The sequence below is a fragment of the Heterocephalus glaber genome, unplaced genomic scaffold (assembly GCF_053883595.1).
Source record: "Heterocephalus glaber isolate CG9 unplaced genomic scaffold, H.glaber_assembly_v1.0 deba00001457, whole genome shotgun sequence".
In the NCBI taxonomy this organism is placed as follows: domain Eukaryota; kingdom Metazoa; phylum Chordata; class Mammalia; order Rodentia; family Bathyergidae; genus Heterocephalus; species Heterocephalus glaber.
The window spans coordinates 16,039,049-16,065,790 of NW_028258305.1; the positions used below are offsets into that span (position 1 = coordinate 16,039,049).

The following is a 26,742-nucleotide window of genomic DNA, read 5'->3' on the forward strand; positions in this document are numbered from 1 at the left end:
GCAAGAGTAGCTATACTCTTTGCAGATCAAGTAGATTTCAAACCAACACTGTTTAAGAGAGACAAAGAAGGACACTACATCCTTGTAAAGGGAACAATCCAAAAGGAAGTGATGATAATCATAAATATCTATGTACCAAACACTAGTACACCCAACTATATAAAACAAATACTAATGGACATGAAAAATCATATATGCACTAATACAATTGTAGTGGGGGACCTCAATACCCCACTCTCACAAATAGAAACATCAACTAGAAAAAATATAAGTAATTAAATACTAGAACTCAATTGAACTCTTGAACAAATGAACTTAACAGATGTTTATAGAGTATTCCATCAGAATACACATTCTTTTCAGCTGTACATGGATCATTCTCCAAAATAGATCACATACTTGCTCATAGAACATGTATAAGTAAGTGCAAAGTAATTGAAGTTATCCCCTGTATATTATTAGACCATAGTGCAAAGAAATTGGAGATTCATAGCAAAAGAAACCACAAGAACTTCATAAACACATGGAAATTGAACAACACACTTCTAAATAACCAATGGGTCACAGAGGAAAATAAAAAAGAAATCAGGCAGTTTCTACAATTAAATGACAATAACAGTAAAACATATTGGGATCTATGGAACACAATGAAAGCAGTCTTATGAGGAAAATTCATAGCAGTGAATACACATATTAGGAAAACAGAGCGAGCCCAGTTAAACAACCTGATGCTAAACCTCATGCTTCTAGAAAAAGTAGAGCAGGACAAACCCAAAGCACAGACAGGGAGGAAATTAGAAAGATCAGAGCAGAAATCAATTCAATGGAGACTAAGAGAATGATATGAAAAATTAATGACGCCAAGAGTTGGTTCTTTGAAAGAATCAACAAAATTGACAAACCCTTAGCCAACCTTATCACAAAAAGGAAAGAAAAGGCCCAAATCCATGCAATTAGGAATGAAAAAGGAGTGAAATTACAATGGACCCAGCAGAAATCCAGAGGATCATCAATACCTGCTTTGAGAATCTATATGCCAATAAGATGGAAAACAGAAGAAATGGACTGATTCCTAGATACATATGAATTACCAAAGTTGAATGAAGAAGACCTAAAAATTCTAAACAACCCAATATCAACCAATGAAATTGAAAATGTAATTAAAAACTTAATAACTAAGAAAAGCCCAGGTCCTCATGGCCTCACTGCTGAATTCTACATGACATTTAGAGAGGAACTACTGCCACTACTGTTTAAATTCTTCAAAGAAATTAAAAGTGAAGCAATACTCCCAAATTCATTCTTGGAAGCAAGCATCACCTTGATCCCCAAACCAGAGAAAGACCCAACCAAAAAGAGAACTATAGACCAATCTCACTAATGAACATAGATGCAAAAATCCTTAATAAGATACTGGCAAATAGAATGCAGAAGATCATCAAGAAGATCATACACCCTGACCAAGTGGGATTCATCCCAGGAATGCAGGGATGGTTCAACATACACAAATCAATCAATGTAATACACTATATCAATAGAGCCAAGGACAAAAACCATATGATTATCTCCATAGATGCAGAAAAAGCATTTGACAAAATCCAACATGCATTTATGATAAAAACCCTACAAACAATTGGAATAGATAATTTCTACCTCAATCTGTTAAAAGGCATCTATGAAAAACCAACAGTTAATATCATACTAAATGGTCAAAAACTGAAATCCTTCACACTAAAATCAGGAAAAAGGCAAGAATGTCCACTATCACCACTCTTGAGCTATATAATTTTGGAAACATTAGCATAGCAATTAGACAAGAGAAAGAAATAAAAGGAATAAAAATAGGAAATGAAGAAGTCAAATTATCATTATTTGCAGATGACATCATACTCTATATAGAAGACCCCAAGAATGCCAGGAAAAGTCTTCTAGAATAGAGTAGCTGGATACAAGGTCTACATACAAAAATCAATGGCTTTCCTCTACACAAACAACAGACTCACTGAGAGAGATATAGGGCAAACAGTTCCTTTCAGAATAGCATCCAAGAAACTGAAATACTCAGGAATCAACTTAACAAAAGAAATCAAAGACCTCTTCTGTGAAAACTATAGCACTCTGAAGAGAGAGATTGAAGATGATATCAGAAAATGGAAGGACATCCCTTGCTCCTGGCTGGGAAGAATCAACATAGTGAAAATGGCCATATTTCCAAAACTGCTATATAGATTCAGTGCAATCCGAATTGAAATCCCAGCAGCATACTTCACAGCCTTTGAGAAAACAATAAAAAATTCATTTGGAACAAGAAGACACCCAGAATAGCAAAAGCAACTCTAGGTAACAGAGACATGGCAGGGGGTATCACAATCCCCAACTTGAAACTATACTATAAAGCCACTGTGATAAACACAGCATGGTAATGGCAGAAAACCAGACTGGAGGATGAGGGAACAGATTAGAAGATGCTGAAACAACTCCAGACACATTCAGCCATCTCATCCTCGATAAAGGAGCCAAACACCCTCACTGGAGGAAAGATAGCCTCTTTAATAAATGGTGTTGGAAAAATTGGGTTTCAACTTGTCTAAGATTAAAACCAGACGTGTATCTCTCACCATGCACTAAACTAAAATCAAAATGGAGTAAAGACCTAAATAGTAAAATAGAAATGCTGAATCGGCTGGAACAGAGGTTAGGTAGAATTCTTGAAGACATTGGTATAGGAAAAGATTTTATGAACAAAACCTCAGATGCCTGTGAACTAGCACAAACAATCAACAAGTGGGATCTCTTCTTATTAAAAGGCTTCTGCACAGCAAGAGAAACCACCAGCAGTGTGAAGAGACAACCCACAATGTGGGAAAAAATCTTCACCTGCTCTTTCTCAGACAAAGGTCTACTATCTCGAATCTATAAAGAACTTAAAAAGATCAGACCTCCCAAATTTAAAGACCCAATCCAAAAATGGGCATCTGAAATTAGCAGACATTTCTCAGATAAAGAAGCAGAAATAGCAAATAAACACATGAAAAAATGTTCAACTTCACTGGTCATTTGAGAAATGCAAATGAATACCATGCTGAGATTCCACCTCATGCTAGAAAGAATGGCTGCTATCATGAAATCAACCAATAACAAATGCTGGCAGGGCTGTGGGGAAAGAGGAACACTGCTCTACTGCTGGTGGGAGTGTAGACTGGTACAAGCACTGTGGAAATCAGTATGGAGATACCTCAAAGAACCAGGACTGGAAGTCCCATTTGACCCAGCTATTCCTATGCTGGGTATTTTCCCTGAAGAATTAAAAGGATCATACCACAGTGATATATGTGCACCCACATCCATAGCAGCACTATTCATGATAGCTAAAACTTGGAAGCAGACCAAATGCCCTTCAACTGGAGACTGGATAAAGAAAATGTGGGATTTTTTTTATATAAAATTGAAAACTACTCAGCCATAAAAAATGAGATATTAGAGACATTTATAGCTAAATGGATGCACATTGAGGCGATACCCTTAAGTGAAATACGTAGGACACACATGTGTAAATACTGAATAGTTCTCTAGTGTGAGAAATTGAAAGTGTAAGTAAGGACTAAAAGGTATAATAGATAATGTGAAATAGGAAGCATAGGGGCAAAGGGGAAGGGGAAGTGGGAGGGGTAGGAGAAAGCAAAGTAGGGAATGGAATTAATATGAGAAAATGAAAAAATGGAAACAATCTCTTTGTAAACAGGGAGGGATGGAAGGGTCAAAGGGATGGCAGGGGAAGAGGGAAAAATAAGAATCAAGAGAGATTATGCAAAGATACAAATTTCCAATGATGAATGTCATTATATTGTATACCTAAAATGTTCCAATGATTAAAATGAATAATTGATAATGTGAAATAGGAAGAAAATGTCCAAAGTGGTAGGGGAAGTCCGAGGGGTAGGGGAAAGGAATGAAGGGAAAGGAAAAATTATGAGAAATGGAAAAAATGGAAGCAAAGTCTTTGTAAATAGGGAAGGTGGAGGGGGTGAAGGGAGGGCAGGAAATGGGGAAAAAATAAGAACCAAGATACATCATGTAAAGATACAAGTTCCCAATGATAAATGTAAATGTATTGTATACCTAAAATATACCAATAAAAGAATTTAAGGGAAAAAAATTTTAAATTAAAAAAATGTTGAATTACAAAATAATGTATTTATTTATTAGAAGACAAATGAAAAGGAAGAAATACCTAGAAGAGAAAATTAAAATCATTCCACAGAAACAACCATTTACAACTTTAACATTTCTGTTTCAATATATCCACTTATATGTCTTTTTTGTCTCCCTATCTGTTTGTGTGTTTTAGATCACATATTGTTATGTTTTACATCTAGACTGTCTCACAAAAGTCCCATAAGTTCAGAGGTGGGACTTTTGGATGGTGACTGGATCATGGAGGTGCTGTGCTCTTCAGAGGTAAATGTACTGTTTGTTAGTGACATAGGACCTCCAAATGAAATAGGGAAAGTAATATAACTTCCAACCTGCTGGATATCAAATACACCAAGTTCATGTTCTCCAAAATCAAAGAATGAATTCTAAGCAACAATGGAGGTTAAGAGTAGCAAATATTTATTGAGCGGGAGATATTTTTAGCTCCTGAGAGACATGATGGGGCATGAATGATTTTCTGGGAACCCGACTTCACAGGGGAAGTTTTATAGTGCAAATTGAAGAGGTGGGTACACTGTGGGCCAAAATTACAATCAACCAGTAAGATTACAAGTATAGCCACTTAGGTAATATTGATCTCATGGGGAAGCAAGTCATGTAGCGAGTGTACATAGTGTACCTGGAAAGAATAAAGAACTTTTTTAGGAAAGGATGGATCCAGAGGTCTTCGTTACCTACCGGAGGTGACCAATGTTTCTTGGCCCAGGTGCTATCACTTATCCCTTGGGGAAGTATGTAGACCTGGTCATTCTGTCTTTATCTGGAGGCCTGGCCTGCAACAGATGTGCCTCTATCCACAGTTGTAATATATATGTTTTTATCTTTTGCACTGACTCTCTCCTGGGCTCAGCCCAATATGACCACCTATCATATTTCTACCTATTAGCTACCTATAATATTAGGAGGTGGGGTACGGTTGGATTAGATGTGTCACTGGAGGCATGACATAGATGGGTATATATCTATCTTTCCTCAGCTTCTCTTTTCTTTATTTGCTTCCTGGCCACCATGATGTGAGCAACTTTTCTCTGCTCCAGGACCACTACCATGTCATTCTTGCATTCGAGTCTGCTGACCATGGACTGAAACTTCTAAAACCATGGGCCAAAATAAACCTTTCTTCTTCTAAGCTGTGGGTGTCAGGTATTTTTGTCCCAGTGAAGAAAAAATGACTAAGACATATAGTAGTACTGGGAATGGGACCAATGCTAAGACTATACGTGATCATGTGGTTCAGAAAGTTTTGCAAGTGGTTTGTGGGAGAAGTGTGGAAAAGTTTGGAGATGGCAGTTAGAAAAGCCCTAGAATACTGAAAGCAGAGCTTGATGGGAGATTCTGGTCAGAGCTCAGAGGACTAGAATGCTGATAGAAATGCAGACAGCACAGACAAGGCTCAGGAAGTTTCAGATGGAAGTAAGGACTCCATTGGCAGTTGGACTTGAGGCCATGTGTGTTTTGTTCTGGCAGAAAACTTGTCTACATTTTGCCCATACCCTGGCACTTTGCACAAAACTAAGATTAAGGTGATGAACTAATTAATATGGGGGAGAACATTTTAAGGTAGCTGAACATTTAGGGTGTGGAATGGGTACTTTGAGTTGCTTTGAGCCAAATTTACAGTGATAATAAGGAAAAAAATTCATTTCAAAAGTTTTCAGTTTTGCCAGAGAAAAAGAGTCTGCAAAGTTGGGGCAAAGGGCAGCATGGCTGTTGAATGGATTAGCATTAAAAAGAAGCTAGGTACTTTGCATTGGGACAATAAATAGGTGGCTTTAGGGCTTCTCAAAAATTAGTAAGACCTTAAAAGGATTAATGTACAAAACTGTAAAGATTTTATTTGAGAAGAGCCCCTGAGCCCTCCACTCAAGAAATGCTGCCTAGGGAATTGGTTCCTTGAGTTTTGTTTCATAATGCTCAGATATCCTGGCACTCAGAGTCTAAGAGGGCCTGGCTACTGCTCTAGCTGATGGCAGACCTTGGTGTCATCCACATAGTGCTAGTTTCACAGGCCTACAGAATGCAAGAGTTGTGAGATTAGGGAGATTTCCTCCCAGATTTCAGAGGAAGGTGTGCGAAATCAGGCAGTGTAGCCCTGAAAAGGTAAAGCGTGAACCTGTGAGAGTGAAGTAAAAGTGCATTAGAGGCTCTAGGAAGTTGCAGATGCCAGGAATGTGGAGTTTCTGCTTAGTAAAGCCACAGGCAGTGAGCAGAGCTGCCCCAAGAGCAAGGGTGTGGGCTGTAAACACCAAAGCCACAGGGACAGGGCTGCTCAAGCCCTTTGCATCACTAAACCTGTTTAGCTCAAGGGAGAATGTTCTAGGAATCAAAGTCAAATTGTTTTTTTTTCTATACATGCCATCGATTATTCAAAATCATTCCACATATTAGATATTGCTTTGCTTTATATTTTGGTCTTTCTTGGCAGCATTTTGTTTTGCCTATAGTTTCTTGTTATTTTCACATCTCAGCTATTAATGGAGAAGAAAAATTTCCTCATCATATTGTTAACCTCTTCTACGAGCACATTTATTAGTTTAAATAGAGATAGAAAATTTAGCAGCAACTAAAAAGAGGCTTTCTTTACATAGATTATTGAATTTGATTTGATGTCTAGCTTGAGGCTGCTATGGGCCTCTAAAAAAACAGACTTGATTCTTTCTAGCTTCAAAGGCCAGTTCAACAATCACAAGTAATATTGGTTGACTTTTTTTCCTATGCTACACTCTCCATGTCTTGTTATTTTTATTTAACAATTGGATTGGCCAACTGTGACCCTAACTTCTCAAGGGATTTCTTCCTTTGGAAAACTGCTTGGAGAAATAAACTCAGTGGCCTTTTGCATCTTTAGCATGATTCCCAGCCTTCTTACTCTCTCTGCAATGTACCTATAGTCTTTTCTTCAAGGGTCAGCCTCCTGGACTGTTTTGGAGTTGCTTAGATAGCTTTGGTACCTGCTTTTCAGAAAAAAAGTTTTGCAAGAAAGCCCTATTTAAATATATCCATGTGTGGATAGCCACTCATGTCAGGGGTCAGTAAACAGTTCAGCATGTCCACAGTCTGTGTAGTGTCTGAAGCAGTAATGATAGATGATCTGGATAGGAAAATTTCAGGGGATAGGGAAAACCATAAATAATGAATATCAATTTTCCAAGGGATTTAAGGTTGTCTTGTGCAGGAGAGAATCACTGAAGCTATTTTAGTAGGATGGTGCTATGATCAGATTTGCATTCAAAAAAACTCTTTGAAGGTTTGATGAGGATTACAAGGAGATGGGGGGGGAGGGAGAGAGAGAGAGAGAGAGGGAGAGAAATCAGGTTGAGGCTATTATGTGTACAATTTTTGGCCATGCAAACTTAGCATCAAAACAATTTTCAATAGAATTAATGGAACATTCAAATCCTGCTTTGGCTACTGGCTTTTGTATGTATTGAGATAAAGATGTGTTGTTGGAAGCAAAGAACTAGAGAGCCGACAGAGAGGAGGCCGGGGTATTCAGATCTACCCATAGTTTGTGTAGAGGCTGCAGCCAGTGCAAGTGGATATGCTTCTTTCAGAGAGACCGTCACACAAGAAGAAGTCTTATGACAAAACCCATGGACTTCAGGTGCTTATCAGCTGACTTGAGGAAGAGAAATCAGTAGTAAGGAGAGCATTTTGTTTATCTCTATATCTCCAGCATCGAGCACACTCTCACACAAATGCTTGTGGATGGACTATGTGAAATTGAACCAGAACTTCAGGAATGAAGAAGTGAAGTCAGAAGAACTAGTAAGCTGGAAACCAAAGGCAGAGAGAAATACAATCAAGGAAATATTAAACTCAGGTAAGAGATGCCCTTTATTTTTGACAATTAGGATGTCATTTTCTACCTAGTGAGATGGTGGAACCAGGGCCATAGTGTATCTGATTGAGAGTATTTTGTTAGAAAAAGAGGAGAAAGTAAAACTATAAAAAGAAAAAGATGATACTTATAAGCCAAAGGATAAAAAATATTATTTGCCAGTAAGCATTCACATGTGATAGTTTTGTGGGGAGGGAGTGGATAAAAAAGGAAAGACTGCCCAGAATGAAGTTACAGTGAGCTCTTACTCAACATTCAGTCTCTGTCTGTCTGTCTGTCTCTCTCTCTCTCTCTCTCTCTCTCTCTCTCTCTCTCTCTGTGAGATCTGTACATGAGGCCATCATCTGTCAAGAGTAGAAGTCACAGTGTGTGTCTCTACTCCTCAGCCTCTTTGATCTATGGTGTAAGGGTATGGTTATTATCACATAAGGATAGCCATTTAATACAGCCATTGGACAGGAGATATTTGGAGGCTCTTCTGGATAATACTGCAATTTTTGGTTTTTAAAGTAGAGTCAGTTTTGAAGCAGTGTCACAGATGTGTTAGCAGTCAGTTCAGGTCTCTTGCTATGTGAGTGGAATAGAATGGCACACTTGAATTGGTCCATTGCATTTTGGCAGATTGGAACGTTGTCATCTTTCAGTAGGAAAACTGTCTCTATTTTGTTAAGATTGGGTAGTTGGTGACTCTACCATTTGGATAGAGAAAGCATTTCTCTAACAGGAAAGAATATGATATTATCTCAGTCTCTCTCCATTTCACCTGTTATAAAACTTCTTCCTTTCCATTAAACACAGGTTCCCCTTCCAAGAAGCTGGGGGATCGGCATCTCAGTTCCTAGGGAGGCACTGGGTCCATATACATGCCCTCTACTCCTGACTGGCCATTCAGTGTCCCATATATCTTTGCATCACCACTTCTCCACTTTTATTTAAGGAAAAGGGAAGAAATGCTGTACAGTTATGCCCTCAACTTGGAGATACCAGTAGATGTCACTCTGGACAGCAGGGTAGAGCATCTGTGTTCTTATCTGTGGTTCAGAGTAGACTGTGATATTCCTGCTCCTAGTCACTTTCAGACATCTCAGGACAGACACATCTGAATTATGACATTCTCTCCATTGCTAATTTTACTTCTATGCTGTGAAATAAGAGGGCTGGGAGAGCTGCCATTTCATCTCATTCTCATTCAGGTAGAATGCCAAATGTTCATACAGTCATGCCAATCAACTAGGCAAGAAGAAAATGATTCTCTGAAAAAAAAAGAGAGGAAATAAGATTATATATATATATATATATATATATATATATATATATATATATATAGTATCTGAGATTAGTACATGGGCATGTTAAATTCTGGTGAGAGTTTAAGTGGAAAGCAATATGAGCGTATGTGGCCGGACGTAGACTAAGGTAAAAATAAACTTGTCTCCCCTACCTATAAAATCTCACTTCCTACTTTTGTCCTCAATCAGTGGTTCTGAACCAAGCTCCTATTAGGATAAAAGGGTAGTCATCCTACAATTTTCAGGAATATTTCCAAGATAAACATTTGCCATTTTCATGCTATTCACAATTATGTTCTGTCATATTTTCTTTTAAAATTACATTATGGGTAGTGTATATGACATTATATGCATCAGTTTATGTTACTTTGTCACCAGAACAGAGGTGGGGACTTGTGATGTATATAGATCACTGTCCAGTACTAGTTGTGGAAACTCATTTCACCCTGTGTAAGGTCTGCCCAAGCCTCAGTCAGAATTCTCGGTTGAGCTTTGATCCCTGATGTGGAATTCCCTTTCATCTTCCTTATCATTTGTATGAAATTCAGCAACAACCAGGGCCCATCTCAAATTCCATGTGCCATATAAAGAAATCTTTGTAGGCAGTAAGAAATATAAAGCAAAGGAAGAATAAAATGGCATATATAGGGAGAAAGGACTGTTCCTTGGGTGTGAAGCATGTGACAGGTGTGAGACCAGTCATAAGGGTTCTGGGAGCTGTGTGTGGTAGGAGCAATCACTTCCAGTGTGTGATGGAGCATGCTTCCTTGAGGAGTTAAGAGTGACAGTCAAGGAGCTAGGAGGTAGGTCCTCTAGGATCAAAGAGGACAGGAAAAGAGCAGAGTTATGGGCAAGGCAAAAGCAGTAAGGGGACAGTGACATCAATTTGTCTAGAACCAAGGGCTGATGGCTGGGAGTTATTAAGAAGAAGGTTAATATGATTTCTTACTCTCATTCTTCCTCTCCACTGAGATTGAAGACTAAAGGAGTAGTAATAAATATTTCCCCAAGTACATGAGACTCTCCCTCTCTATGTTGGCTGTGGTAAGTGATGTTTCTGAAGTGTAATTGAAAAATACAGTGAATATTTAAATTAAAAATTTATTAAAGTAAAAGGCACATTTCCACAAATCCCCCTCAGTATACTCCCATAGATTATCCCATTGTTCTTGCCACTTTCTGAAGCAGTTCTGGAAGTCTTTTATCATGATTGTCTTTATGAGTTGTGATAAAAAATATGGTGAATGCTGTTGCCAAGTACTATCTTATCCAATAGAAAGGTAGGCTTGTAAAAATATTATGATGTGTCTGCATCTACTTTATTTACTGGATCTGGCATGGTGTGACTTCCGGTTCTTCCAAAAAGTCAAAATGACCATGAAAGGTAAGCACTTTAAATCGATTTAGGACATTGAGGCAGCCACCACAGTGCAACTAAATACACAAAAGGAGACTTCCAGAATGACCTCAGAAAGTGGCAAAAGTGGGGGTATAAGTATGTTCAAAGTGAGAAGGACTGTTTTGAGGGGGACTCTTGAAAATGTGTCTTTTACTGGAAAGTAGTTTTCAATAATACCTCATACATACATAAATATGTGTGTTATATTCAAGTTATCAAATTTACTACTAGACTTTGAACACCCTTATCTTCTTGAAAACTAATCAGCATGGAAATGCATGTCTCCTAAGAAAGATAACACTTGACTTCTCCATGTGTCTTGTCAAGGTTTGAGTAGGACTGTTACTTACCTTACTAGCATGGTGCTAGTTTAAAATATGTTATAGAGCCGGAGATTTAGCTCAGTGGTCATGCTGCAAGGACCTGTCTCACAAATGCAAGGACCTGAGTTTGATCCCCGGTACCAAAAAAATAAAATAAAATATGTTATAAAAATCAAATAAATAGAGCTAGAAGTGAAAAGCTCTTAGAGATATAATGCTCTTGTGAAGAAGGAGGGAAAAAAGAAGCAGATAATGTTTATTTGATTAAGATTTCCTTAGTATCTTCAATATAATTACCTCCCTGAAGATTTACATAGGTGTTAAATATATTCAAATTACACTGCTTCAAATAAGTGAAGAATCTTCAATACTGGAGGTAGTTTTCCCTAACAACTGTATTTTTAAAATGTTATTTTTAATACTGCTATTTTATCAAAGTTTAAGGGCACCTTTCTATTTTCCCGTGTTAAGATGACTCCAGCATTTTACAAAATGAGAGTAAGCGTGCTAACAGGGGTTTTATTTTAAAATTCATATTATGTTATACTCAGAAATTAATATACTTAGTTACTTGGGAAATATCCACAAAATAATCTACAATTTATATCTATGGGAAAATAAAAGAGTGAGTTTCCATGAGGTGAAATGTTTCAAACTAAATCTGCTAGAATCCTGTGTGTTGACTTCCTATTGTATAACACAATGAGCTATGGATCATCTCATAAGTTATGAAATCCTTATTCATCAAAACATGTTGGTGCAAAGCAGAGAATTAATTGTTTGCTTTGAAAATTAAGGAAAGGGCATACAGTGAAGAAAAATGATATTAAATAGTATGATATTTCATGCTGCTCAGAATTAATGAGCATTGTGACCACCTTAGCTGAGTTCCTGACCTTTCCCATATTATCAAAATTCATTATGTACAGAAAAATCTATGGAGATTTCAGATCCATTTGTTATGAGCCTAGATGTCTTGAGAAAATTATTGTGAACCTTTAGAAACTTTTAAAATTATTCTCTGATACTGTTTAAATTTGAACATGTGAACATTACCTGTTTAAATTTTTATTAGTATGTGTTTGCAGTACATAATGTCTACATTCCTTGTGTGGAGTTGGTACATGTACACAACACATCCCAGTTCCTTTTTCATTCCCTTTCTTTCTCTTCCCTTTCCACTCCCTCCATCTCTTGATCCCTCTCCTGTTTGAGAAAGCTCTGTATCCCTACATCTTATCATCTATCTTTTGTTTTGCTCCTTGTTTTAATTTGGGTTTCTCATATGAGAGAAACCATGCAATATTTAAGCTTGGATGTCCGATTTGTTTCACTTAACATTATGGTCTCAAGGTGCACCAATTTTCCTGCAAATGATTCAAGTTTTTTTTGCAGCAGAATAGTACTCCTTTATGTATAAATACCACATTTTCTTTACCCATTCACCTGTTAATGGACATATAGGCTACTTCCAAGATCTAGCTGTTATGAATTGTACTGCTATAAACATGGGTATGCATGTATTAGTATAAGGTCCACACATTATTTAATTTGTTGTAATATGAAGTTGCAAAATAATTTAGCTTCCAATATTAGGAAATGCTTTCTACAGGGGTTGTTATTTTCTAAAAATAATCTCATCTCTTAGACTTATATCATTTTGTATTTTTTGTGACGCCTGCCACTGCTACCTGTATGAAAACCAAAACTTCTATTTTCACCTTCCTAACATAAACAGAGTCAAAGTAAATTGAATTTAAGAATTGTTAAATATATATTTGTGGGATAAATTTCATAGCCTATTCCACTAACAAGTATGTAAAACAAAATGCTTAACATGAAGTTACACTTCGGTTAAAAGAAATTGGGACATATGATTGTTACATCCTTTGTATCGTAACATAATTTCATTTGTTTTCCACTCGGTGTCCTGCCCGATGCCCGCCATTCCATCCCTAAGTGAGTGCCGATCCCGGGGAACAGCTGTGTGGCCCAGACCTGCATGGCTGCAGATGGATCCCAGCCAAGGCTACACCCCAACCCCAGAGGCTCTGGCACACCCATCCAAGCCAAAGCTCACCCAGAAAGGGGCTGCACAGGCACATGGGCTTTAGCCAGAGGCTCTCCATACCATCAGCCACAGCCAGGGACCTGCCTGGAGAAGAGCTGTACAGGAACACAAGTATTACCCAGAGGCTTGCCCTGATACAATTGATAAGTGAGAGGAGACCCTAGCCAAAGCCTGTGCAGAAAACAGACACTGGGGTGCCCAGCCTCCAACCAAAGGTCCTCCCAGACAATGGCTACATAGGGGACCCAGTGAGAGGCATGCCTAGATACCATCCCAAGTGTACTCAAGACCCAGCCAGAAGCCCTTCCAGACAACAGGTCAGCTCAGGGATCTAGGAGGCCACCACTCTGAACCCAGGAATTGGTGTACTGGTGAGCAGCGGAGTAAAAGCTGCTCAGTGGCTTGCTGAAAATTCAAGAACACTGGATGAGCAAAAAGTCACCTCAAAAACGATAAAGCAGGCTGCATCTGTTGAAATGAGAAGACACATAAATAAGTCCCCAAATCAAACTTCTAGATCAACTAAGGGAAACCAAAAGGGCAACAAGATGAAACAATCTGATATTCAACCACCTGGACTCCATGAACTGGCAACAAAAGGGGACCTGGAAAAAATGAAATCAGAAATAGCTTCTCAGATAACAGGAGAGATTGTGCCCATAGTACAAGACATGATTAATAAATCTAGAGTGGACACAGGTTAAAAAAAATAGAGGAGCTGAGGAATATGATGGAATCCCAACATAGGAAACAAATGGAATCCATAAAACAGATGCAAACATTAAAAACTCCATTGAAAATTTATGCAGCATAATGAACCAATGCAAGGATAGAATTTCAGATATAGAAGATGGGATTGCAATTAGTGACCAGGAAAAGAAAAATTTCTTAAAAATAGTAAGGGACCATGAGAAATCAATCCAGCAGCTGCTAAACAATGCAAAGAAGAATAATATCAAAGTGACTGGAATCAAGGAAGAGACAGGAGAGAGTGCAGATGACATAAAAAAAAGACTATCCACAGAAGTAATGGCAGAAAACTTCCCAAGCAGGGGAAAAGAACTTAACATACAGATAAATGAGGCATATAGGACTCCAACTAGCCTTGATCAAAAAAAAAAAAAAATCTACATATAGGCATAGTATAATAGTTAAGATTTCAGAAACCCAACAGAAGAACAAAGTTCTACAAGCAGTTAGAGAAAAGAAACAAATCACATGCAAGGAAAAGCCCATCAGAAACACAGCAAACTTCTCAGTGCAAACCCTCAAGACAAGAAGAGCTTGTAGTGATGTATTCCAAGCCCTAAAGGAAAACAGCCTCAAACCCAGATTGATGTACCCTACAAAACTATCTTTCCAAATTAATGGAGAAATAAGGTACTTTCATGACAAAAGCACATGAATACCAAACCAGCACTTCAAAAATTTTAGACAATATCCTAGGAAAAGACAGTGAAGATCAAAAGCCCAGGAAGCCCAACAGAATGAATCCATCAAGCATGACAAGAAATTAAATGCAAAGGGGGAGAATCCAACAAAAAGAAAAAGTCATGACAATGATAAGTCAGTATGTATCAGTTATAACCATCAATGGTAATGGTCTCAACTCACCAATCAAAAGAAATAGACTGGCAGAATGGGTCAAGGAGCAAGATCCAACAATATGCTGCATAAAAGAAACACAATTCAAAAAGAAACTCATAGACTGAAAGTTAAAGGGTGGAAAACAATACTCCATGTGACAGGAACCTGAAAAAAAGCAGTAGTAGCTATCCTCTTTGTAGTTCAAGTGGATTTCAAGCCAACACTGATTAAGAGAGACAAAGAAGGACACTACATCCTTGTAAGGGGAAGAATCCAACAGGAAGAGATGACAATCATTAATATATATGCACCAAACACTTTTGCTCCCAGCCATATAAAACAAATACTAATGGACATGAAAAAGCATATTATCACTAATACAGCAGTAGTGGGGGACCACAATATCCCGCTCTCACAAATAGATGAACTAGACAAAAAATAAACAAAATACTAGAACTCAATCAAACTCTTGAACAAATGAACTTAACAGAGGTTTGCAGTGTATTCCACCCCACAAAATCAGAATACACATTCTTTTCAGCTGCACATGGGTTGTTCTCTAAAATAGACCACATACTCTCTCATAGAACATGTTTACCTAAGTGCAAAGGAACTGAAGTTATCCCCTGTATATTATCAGACCATAGTGCAATGAAATTGGAGATCAATAGCAAAATAAATTGCCAGAATTTCATAAATACATGGAAACTGGACAACACACTTCTGAAAAACCAATGGGTCACAAGGAAATTAAAGAAGAAATCAGACAGTTCCGACAAATGAATTACAAGGCCAAAACAACATATCGGAATCTATGGGACACAAGGAAAGTGGTCTTACAAGCAAAATTCATAGTAGTGAATACTCATATTAGGAAAACAGAGTAAGCCCAATTAAACAACCTGATGCTGAACCTCAAGCTTGTTTGGAAAAGAAGAGCAGGACAAATCCAAAGGCCATAGAAGGAAGGAAATTATAATAAAGATCAAGGCAGAAATCAACACAATGGAGGCTAAGAGAACAATAGAAAAAAATCAATGAAGCCAAGAGTTGTTTCTTTGAAAGAATCAACAAAATTGACAAACCCTTAGCCAACCTTGTCAAAAAAGGGAAAGAAAAGGCCCAAATCCAGACAATTAGAAATGGAAAGAATGAAATTACAATGGACCCAGCAGAAATCCAGAGGATCATAAATACCTACTTCGAAAACATATGCCAATAAGATGGAAAAAACAGAAGAAATGGACTGATTCCTAGATACATGTGAATTACCAAAGTTGAACAAAGATGACCTAAAAATTCTAAACAATGCAATATCAATCAATGAAATTGAAAATGTAATTAAAAGCTTACCAACAAAGAAAAACCCGGGTCCTGATAGCTTCACTGCTGAATTCTACAAGACATTTAGAGAGGAACTCCTGCCACTACTATTTAAACTCTTCCATGAAATTGAAAGGGAAGAAATACTCCCAAATTCATTCCTGGAAGCAAACATCACCTTGATTCCCAAAGCAGAGAAAGACCCAATCAAAGAAGAGAACTATAGGACAATCTCACTAATGAACATAGGTGCAAAAATCCTTAATAAGATACTGGCAAATAGAATGCAGAAGATCATCAAGAAGATCTTACACTCAGACCAAGTGGGATTTATCCCAAGGATGCAGGGCTGGTTCAAAATATGCACATCAGTAAATGTAATACATTATATTAATAGAACCAAGGATAATAACCTTATGATCATTTCAAAAGATGCAGAAAAAGCATTTGACAAAATCCAACATGCATTTATGATAAAAAAACCCTACAACAAATTGGAGTAGACAGTCTCTACCTCAATCTGATAAAAGCCATGTATGAAAAATCAACAGCCAATATCATACTAAATGGTCAAAAACTGAAATCCTTCACACTAAAATCAGGAACAAGACAAGGATGTCCACTATCACCACTCCTATTCAGTATGGTTTTGGAAACATTAGCCACAGCAATAAGACAAGAGAAAGAAATAAAAAGAATAAGGATAGGAAATGAAGAAGTCAAACTGTCATTATTTGCAGATGACATGATACTCTGTATAGAAGACTCAAGGAGCTCCACCAAAAGTCTTCTAGACTTAATAACCAAATTCAGTAAATTAGCTGGATAGAAGTTCAACATACAAAAATCAATAGCTCTTCTGTAGACAAAAGACAGCCACACTGAGAGAGAAATGAGGCAATCAATTCCTTTCACAATAGCATCCAAAAAATTGAAATACCTAGGAATCAACCTAATGAAAGAAATGAAAAACCTCCACTCTGAAATCTATAGCACTCTGAAAAAAGAGATTGGAGAGGATATAAGAAAATGGAAAGACATCCCTTTCTCCTGGGTAGGAAGAATTAACATAGTGAAAATGGCTATACTTCCAAAACTGCTATATAGATTCAATGCAATCCCAATTGAAATCCCAACAGCATAATTCACAGACATGGAGAAAAAAATCCAAAAATTTATTTGGAACAAAAAGAGACCTAGAACAGCAAAAGCCATGCTAGGCAATAAAGACAAGGTAGAGGGTATCACAAACCTCAACTTGAAACTATACTATAAAGCTATTGTGCTAAAACCAGCATGGTAGTGGGAAAGAAACAGACCTGAGGACCAGTGGAAGAGATTAGAAGATGCAGAAATAACTCCAGACACACTCAGCCACCACATCTTTGACAAAGGTGCCAAACACCCTCACTGGAGGAAAGATAGCCTCTTTAATAAATGGTGTTAGAAAAATTGGGTTTCAACTTGCCTAAGATTAAAACCAGACGTATATCTCTCACCATGCACTAAACTAAAATCAAAATGGAGTAAAGACCTAAATAGTAAAATAGAAATGCTGAATCGGCTGGAACAGAGGTTAGGTAGAATTCTTGAAGACATTGGTATAGGAAAAGATTTTATGAACAAAACCTCAGATGCCTGTGAACTAGCACAAACAATCAACAAGTGGGATCTCTTCTTATTAAAAGGCTTCTGCACAGCAAGAGAAACCACCAGCAGTGTGAAGAGACAACCCACAATGTGGGAAAAAATCTTCACCTGCTGTTCCTCAAAGGCCTACTATCCAGAATCTATGAAGAACTTAAAAAAATCAAACCTCCCAAATTTAAAGACTCAGTCCAAAAATGGGCATCTGAATTGAACAATCATTTCTCAGACAAAGAAGTAGAAACAGCAAATAAACATATGAAAAAATGTTCAACATCACTGGTCATTTGAGAGATGCAAATGAAAACAACAATGAGATTCTACCTCACACAGAAAGAATGGCTGCCATCATAAAATCAACCAATAACAAATGCTGGTGGGGCTGTGGGGAAAAAGGAACCCTACTCCACTGCTGGTGGGAGCGTAGACTGGTGCAACCACTGTGGAAATCAATATGGAGATACCTCAAAGATCTAGAACTGGAAGTCCCATTTGACCCAGCTATTCCCCTGCTGGGTATCTTCCTCAAAGAATTAAAAGAATCATACCACAGTGATATATGTGCACCCATGTTCATAGCAGCACCATTCATGATAGCTAAAACTTGGAAACAGCCCAAATGCCCATCAACAGGAGACTGGATAAAGAAAATGTGTTTTTTTTTCTAAAATTGAGTACTACTCAGCCATAAAGAATGAGAAACTAGAGACATTTATAGTTAAATGGATGCACATTGTGGTGATACTCTTTTTTTTTTTTTTTTTTTGTACCAGGGATCGAACTCAGGTCCTTGCGCTTGCAGGTGGTGGAACCACTGAGCTAAATCCCCGCCCCTGTGGTGATACTCTTAAGTGAAATAAATAGGACACACATGTGTAAATACTGAATAGTTTCTCTAGCATGAGAAACTCAAAGTGTAAATAAAGACTAAAAGGTATAATAGATAATGTGAAATAGGAAGAAAAGGGGCAAAGGGGAAGGGGAAATAGGAGTGGTAGGGGAAAAGAAAGAAGAGAATTGAATTAATATGAGAAAATGAAAAAATGGAAACAAAGTCTTTGTAAATAAGGAGTGGTGGAGGGGTTGAAGGGAGGACAGGGGAATGGAGAAAAAGTAAGAACCAAGATGGATTATATAAAGGTGCAAATTTCCAATAATGAATGTCAATATAGTGTATACCTTAAATGTACCAATATATTTAACAAAAATATTTCTTTTGTTTCAAACTTTTATTATTAAGAATTGTGAAATCAGGGCCAGGGATGTAGCTCAGTGGTGCAGCACCTGCCTCACAAGCACCAGGTCCTGCATTTGGTCCTCGCTATCAGAAAAAGATTAAAAAAAGAAAGAATTGTGAAACCAAGCATGGTGCTACATATTTGTAATCCACACTACAGAGGAGGTGGAGGCAGGAGCATTGCAAGTTGAAAGCCAGTCTGGGAAACTTGGAGTGACTGTTTCTCAAAATAATAATTTTTAAAAAAGGGGTTGGGGATGTAGCTCAATGGTAGAACCCTTGCATAATACCTGTGAAGCTTCGGTTTCAATGCTCAGTATCACACACACAAAAACAAATAAGTCAGGGAACTGTGACTTGCACCTGTAGTATAGAAACTTCCATTTCTGTTCCTTTACACTACTGCATCTGTTCCACTCAACACACTCCTTCTCCCTACAACAGTAGCACACAAGAATAAATGTTGCTAGCACACTTCTGATTCAAGTCTGCAACAGTTTTCTAAGACCCAAGGATAAATGCATATTAACTTTCAATTTTTTATTACAGATGTAGGAAGGAAAAATCACCTATAAATCATCTCAACTAGATCTAGATTATATTCAGTATTATCAGTGATTTTCCTCATACACAGTTTTAGTTTGGGAACTCCTTGTCATGATTACCCATGAGCAAAAATTCAGTCTTCCCAGACAAAGATCAATTCCTTAGATTCTTTCTCCACTTCACTAAATAATGAAAGCTCAAGTCATCCTGGGAGTACCAATTTTTGCCCTAATAATGCTTTATAATGGAACCACATCTACCTAGAATGTCAATACTGGCTTTGTTATTTTAGATGTGCTTCTGAGATGCTTTCAGGACAATAAGAATGCTAATAATCACTGATATTTGAATACTACCTGTTTAAGACACTATTCTTATCTCTGACCAGATATCAGAACATTACTGAGAGCCAACGAGTTAAATTTGTATTCTCATTCTTTGGATGAGAAAACCAAGGCATTACTTGATCTTATTGTTTTGTGTCCTTTGTAAAGTGTGCATAGCATTTTACTCATTCTATCTAAGGTAAAACCAGGACTCATGTGTTGGCATCAATACTCATCTAAATAGAATAGATCTACTTTAGCTTCAGAAAATGGGAGAATTTTTAGTAAGAATGTTATTGCAATGGTGTATGTATTTTTTTCAGTACTGTTTTTTAAATATAGGACCTTCACACTGAGTTACATCCTTAGCCTTTTTTTATTTTTTATTTTGAGACAGAGTGTCCCTAAGTTTCTAAGTTGCTCAGGCTGGATCTGAACTTGTTATGCTACTGCTTCAGCCTCCCAGAGTGCTGGGATTATATGTATGCACTACTATACCCACTTTAATGGTATAGTTTCTAAATAATTAAATTAGTACATTTTTTCCTTTGTTATAAGCTTTAAAACCAGTTTAGCGCTGTTAAATACTCATCAGCAAACAATGTTGAACTACAGATTATTTTTAAAAAGCTTGAAATTTTTCTCTAAGACTGAGGTTGTTTCTGGCTAATTTCTAGGTTGATAAGGGGGTGGAACCTTCTGAGAGTTCTTTAAGAATGGACATCTTTGCTCTTAATATTCAAGCTGTCCAGTTCTGCCTTTGACTCTGTCATGAGCTTGGGCAAGTTACACTTTGTTTCATTTTCCTCAGCCATAAGATGGGAAGGATTTTTAAGGCTTTCTTCAGCTGTGAGTTGAAAAATTTGCTCTATTATTAGCAAAAGAATGGCCATATTAGCTTCCTCACAATCTGAAAGCGAGTAAACCAATCTGCAATGATAGTAATAAAATGGCTACCACTTATTGAATATTTTTCCATCTATAAGTCTAAGCATATGTTCACTGGTTTTTTCTTTCTATAACACTGGGTTACTGAAATAGTCCCTGTTTACAAATAAGAAGCCGAGGCACAGTGACACAGGAACCTTGCAGAAGGTCTTACAGCCAGTAAGGGGTGGGGCACAGATCTCAAGCCAGTGATACATGTGAGTCCAGTGCTCCCAACAGCAGTCTGCCACCCTGGGGGAGTCAGAATGGTCCCTTCTCTGTTCTTTCATTTCAAGGGGGTAATGGAAAAGATGAAGAAGTGCTTCATAGCTGGAAAATCAACTCAAAATCACTTTGGAGATCAATTCATCACCTGAAATGATTTTTGGAACATTCTTCTTTCATGCTTAAGCAAGATTCTGATAGAGTATGATATGGGCAGGGGTTATAAAGTGTTTGTCAAGTTGGCACTGTACCACTACCCTGGGTTTTTCTACTAGCCAACTCAAAGCAATATTTATAGGAAAGGTCACAGAGGCTGAGTCACAAAGCCTTTTTCATTCAAGCCTTGACGGTGGTGCTTGAGTATGTCCCTGTCAAGCAGCTCCTGGCCAGATGTGATGAGGTAGGGAAGCACAGGCAATGCTGCCCTGATGTGCTGCTCATGGAGGGAATTAAAAGTCAAAAACATGGTCCTTTGGACCAGATTATATAGTAAGGGTCTCTTTGGATTATAAATGCCTTATATATATTATTTGTTACATGGTTTTCTTTGTTACAAGTATTTCTAGTAGTTATTCATCCTTATTTACAGAATGTGAACTCAGATTTAGACTAATATTGATTAAAAATTTAAAGACATACAGTCAGTGGGTTAGTAAAAATCACTCAAATTAAAATGAATTATGATGTTGCCCAATTTTAGTGTAATTTACTAACATTTCATTTGGAAAACTTCCTTTAATATATGAAGGGAGGTTTACCTACTGGTTCAGGCCACCTGCTCTAATAATCAGGCTGGGGGACTTGATTTTTCATTGCCTTTAAAAAATCTAATTAAGCCAGTGGTAAAATTTACTATTACATTGGATCTTCTGCATATCTGTGATAGGTAGATTCAGCAAACACTGTTTTAATGTCTTCTCCTAACACCTTTGCTGATTCCCACCCCTTTGGTTTTTGGATGATTGAACACATAGCACTCAACCCTGGGGAGGTGAGGTCAACAGCAAATTATGTCTCACCTACTCACAGTTCCAGGGAAGATGATGCCACAGGCCACGAGGAGCTACAGGGATTACTCTTGGGAACAGAGTGAACAAGCATAGGTTGTGGGAAGCCTGCTTTGAAGTATCAAGAGGTGGAGCAATCCCTGGTTCCTATGAGAGGAGGTGATTGGCTTTTTTTTGGTACCAGGATCGAACTCGGGTCCTTACGCTTGCGTAGCAGGCAGCAAAACCACTGAGCTAAATCCCCAGCCCCTTGGCTTTTTAAAATAATTCCTTGGGCTGGAAAATTTCAACCCAATACTCAGGGATAAGCAGTAAATGTAGTTGGACTCTTGGTAAGTAGGGCTGTCTGGCATTGAAACTTATTTTGCAAATGGGGCCTTTTTTGTTATTCTAGATCATATTTATTTCAGGGGTAATGCCAAATACTGCTAAGTTCGACCACAGCACCATGTCTTGTTCTCCCGTTTTGTATTAGCTTGGAATGCTGTTTAATAAAACAGTACAGAATGGATGGTTTAAACAACAGACATCAATTTTCTCTAGGTCTGAGAAATTGAAACTGAAGTCCATGATCAAATTGCAGTCAAATTCAGTTTTAGGGGGAATTCTCTTCTTGGCTTGTAAATAGCCACTTTCTTGGTGTGTCCCACATGGTCTCTACTCAATGTGGTGTGTGCATTCAGAAGAGAGAGAGAGAAAGTGTGCAAGCGGGCAAGTGCTCTTCAGCCTTTTCTTATAAAACACTAATCCTATGAGACCTAATGAACTAATTGAAGCTTAATTATTTTCTTAGAGTACCATCTCCAAATATAGTCACACTTGAGTTTAAGGTTTGAACCAAAAAAGGGGACACATTCAGTTTATATCAACTCTCATCTTTTTTAATATTCTCTATACTTTCAATAATTGATTAATATATCTCTATGATAGATCAAATCCAGGAATACTACCAGTATCTACCATGGTATTTATCACAAAATCAATTCTCTAGGATCATTTGTTGAATTGAAGGAAAAGGATTTGAACTTGGATTTTGTTTAATACACTCAACGTTTCCAGCTTTTCTCTAAATTTTCTTTGAAATTCATTTCTGAAAATCATTAGTTAAGGTAATTCTGATTTCAAATTTAGTTAACACATTATAATGTTCCTGTGCTGTTATTGATGATGATATTTTTAGGCATGTGTTATTGTCTTTACACCTGCAATAAACATTGAATATTATTTTAATTTTGATTTTTAGATTTAGTACTTAATATTTTTATCATCTGGAATGTGAAAGTAATAGTACCTATCCTACCTCTCACCTGTACAGATTAAATGAGGACTCAAATATGAGAATGCTTGATAACAGACAAATGCAGGGTAGGCTTTTAGTAAACTTTGCACATACTGCAGCAGCATTACTTCAGCTGGCTGCTTAAAGCCTTTTGATGCCCTTAAAAATGTCCATTCCTTTTTCCTACATAAGAAATCAGAGAAAGTTAGTTGAGTTGAATTATGTGGAAACATCTGTCAGTGACATCTAACCTGCAAGTTCACAAAGAGATGTTTATTTTCAATCAAAACAAGCAAAGAATGAAAATGAGCAACTATCTGCTAACAGCGGGAAAGCCATGGATGTACTTTGTTTATATCACCTACATCTTCCCCATTTGTAACTATGAATTTAGTGGTTCCCAAACTGGCATGATTTCCGGAACACGTGGGTGCTTTAAATCTGTAAATTCCTGGCCTTATGTCTGGAGAATGTTATCCAGTAGGTCCCTGGGGCAGGATTAAGAAACTTGAATTTCAAATGCTCAAATGATGATTAGGAAAATTTGGGGGCAGGCTACTGAGTGAGGGTAAAGTGATTATAAAGTCCACAGAATTCATAATTTTTCACACAACAAACTTGTACTAATATCAATGTTGAATCATATAATATGACATTAATTAGTTCTGGTACATAAAATTTGGGTTCAAAAAAGTGGCAAAGCTTACTCTAGTTATGCATCATTTTTTTCTACATTGAATTATGTCTACTTGAAATGAAGTCACTTTGTTTTGACTCAGGATGTGCCACTGAAAGCAGGAGACTCCAGCAGAGCAGAGAAGTCCTGGATGAATATTTTTATTTTTTTAGGATTTCAAACTCTTATGACTTCTTTATTGTTCTTTTTTTCATCTTAGAACTTGAGGGAGTATCTGAACACAAAACTGACCAGAAACCAATGTGAACACCTAGCTAAAAGAATATTCCTTACTAATAGTAGACTTCAAATCTAATGAAGTAAATTTTAAATACTTTCAAATTTCACCTATTCAAACATATAATATCAAGTGCACACAGTCTCATTTTATATGTTTATAAGAAATATTAAATTATTTATCCAGAGGGTATCTAGAGCATACACAAATTAACATATGTATTAGGGATATGTTCAACACCAAAACATGTGCATGGGGAATATTTGAAATCTGACTAAGTAAGCCAAATATTACCTGAAACACCAGGGTTCATTTTCTTATTTTTATTGTTATATTATAAAATTATTCTTTTATAAAAGAGTAAGGACTGACTTCAGTCACAAGAAGCTTCAAGAGACTGCAAGTACAGATGAGTAAAGACCTAGTGAAAGGAATTAACTCAGTAACAACCTTTGCATTTTGGTATTCCAATAATTGGTCTCTACCTAGGAAGTCCTCTATTAGCAATACCTTGCTGCCCTGTACACCTCCACACCTACATACCCTCTTAACTTTTTCACACATTGTAAAGATCTGACAACCTCATGAAATTGTATGCAAAATATTTATAGGATCAGTGCTGGCTACCTAATTTTAAAGTTTCAGGGCAAAATTGAAAATATGGGGCATTTTGTTCAAAGAAGAAAAATGTACCTTTTAGAATAAACTGTAATACTGTATCTTTAAGGCACTAAAATATGAAGCTTTTTTCTTTTACAAAGCCATATCTTTATAAAGTAAGATCTTTTGATTTGGACTTGCCCTGTTAATTTCTAAGAAAATGAAAACATTTAAATTATTACTGTAAATTTTGTCATTCATATTTATATGGTGTGATGCTGCTTTAAAATGCAAATATAAGTGCAATTAATCTATAAGCAAAATTTGTAGTTTCTATTTTATGGTTTGTTGGTGCATACATATTTTGTTTTTACTAGGACAGTGAAAACATTGCACAGTACTTAACAATTTTACTTTGTGGTAAACACATCTGACTACTACTTATGAATTTTTGATGTGTAAGAAAGGACATATGGGAAAAGGACTTATGGATTGTCCTATCTTTTCTTTCTATGTCATCATTTTCACCTTTGCTCTTCAGGTAATAGAGGAAAGTAACAGAAATAAGAAAAGAGGCAAGAGAGTTCCTTGTTTGTTTGTTTCTTAGAAAGCCATTGCCTTCCTTCTGCTTTTATAGAAATTTCTGGTTTCAATCGAAACCAAGACTTTTGGGGGCTGTTGGTACCTTGCTTACTAAGAAATAGATGTAATGCATTTGCCTTGTTTTCACTGCTTTGAGACACATTGTGGGACACCTGGAATTCTTTAATTATGAGACATTATGAATGCTATGTGCAAATGGCATGGCAAGGACTGGGGACCTGCATATTTTACATACTCATTTGTTCATACTTCACCATCCCATTGGACTACTCTTATGAACTTCAAGTTCAATGATTAAAATTATTATGGATTTCAAGATGGGAACATCAGAGTAAATACGGGTATAATGATATTATAAAATATCTGAGCTTGGACATTTATCAGCTCTTCCATTTTTATACGTGAAGAAAATGGTCTGTAGTAAGATTTATGCTTTGAGAGGTGGTCATTGTTTAAAAGCACACTCTAACTAGAGTCCCATTTCACTACAAAGCTGAAGGAACAAGAAGCTCTCTGGTGGCCAAAGGAAAGCCAAGACTGTCTTAAATTTTTGAAAATAATGCTTTTGGCAAAAGCAGTTGTTGCTCAGTGATGAGTAACATATTGGGTCACATGTGGCTGGCAAAATAAATCGCCTGCATCCTGCCTCATCACCTCTGTTAGGCAGTGATATCATGCAGTGTAAAAATGAGTGTTTTATGCAGAGAAAGGACACTAACATTTGTGTTCACCATTCCAGAGTCTTTGCTGCTGGTGAATGCTGTGATAATTACACACAAATATTCATTCAGTCTGCCAACCATTTCTTTGTAATTGACAGTTTCTGACTCCTGAGCTCACTGGAGAATTGTACACTTGGTGCAGCCCAATAAAAGGCAGGAACGAGTTTGTATACATTGCTCTGTCAGGCAGACACCGTTCTGGGATGTAGGAGTCATTCATTACAGGCTTTGCCGCATCATTCCACACAGCCTCAGCTAGGATTCTGTTGCATGAAGGATTGTTTTCAAGCTTTTAAAATAAAATGCTTTATAGTTGGAGATAAAAACTAAGACTATTATGCCTTTATGATTCTAGTAATACTTTTCTTAGCTATTTAGCAACATGGGAGGTTTTTTTTTTTACTTCATTAATTGAGATACATAGGCTGAAATAAATTACTTTATTTACCTCTTAGATTTTGTCCAGTGGTAACTGGAATGTATTTGAGAAAGACACAGTAACAGTAACAAGTAGGTGGTAAAATGCCAACGATCTCTGTCTCTGAAAAACAGGCAGCCAAGGTTGGGAATATTTTAGAGGTTACTTTTTCTCCTTAAGTTTCAGACTCAATATAGTGTCAGAAACAGTCAACATAATGTATCATCGCTATTCAACAAATGA

At 37.1% G+C, this 26,742-nt stretch overlaps 1 long non-coding RNA gene across 1 annotated transcript in view; it reads left to right on the forward strand.

Moving 5' to 3' along the window:
* Positions 1 to 18,417, forward strand: part of LOC147826968 (uncharacterized) — a 45,565-nt gene extending 27,148 nt beyond the window's left edge. Inside the window, exons 5-7 of the long non-coding RNA XR_015453110.1 lie at positions 4,349 to 4,458; positions 7,892 to 8,038; positions 10,318 to 18,417. This is a non-coding gene — a long non-coding RNA (uncharacterized LOC147826968). The remainder of the gene's footprint in view (positions 1 to 4,348; positions 4,459 to 7,891; positions 8,039 to 10,317) is intronic.
* Positions 18,418 to 26,742: the final 8,325 nt, after the last annotated feature.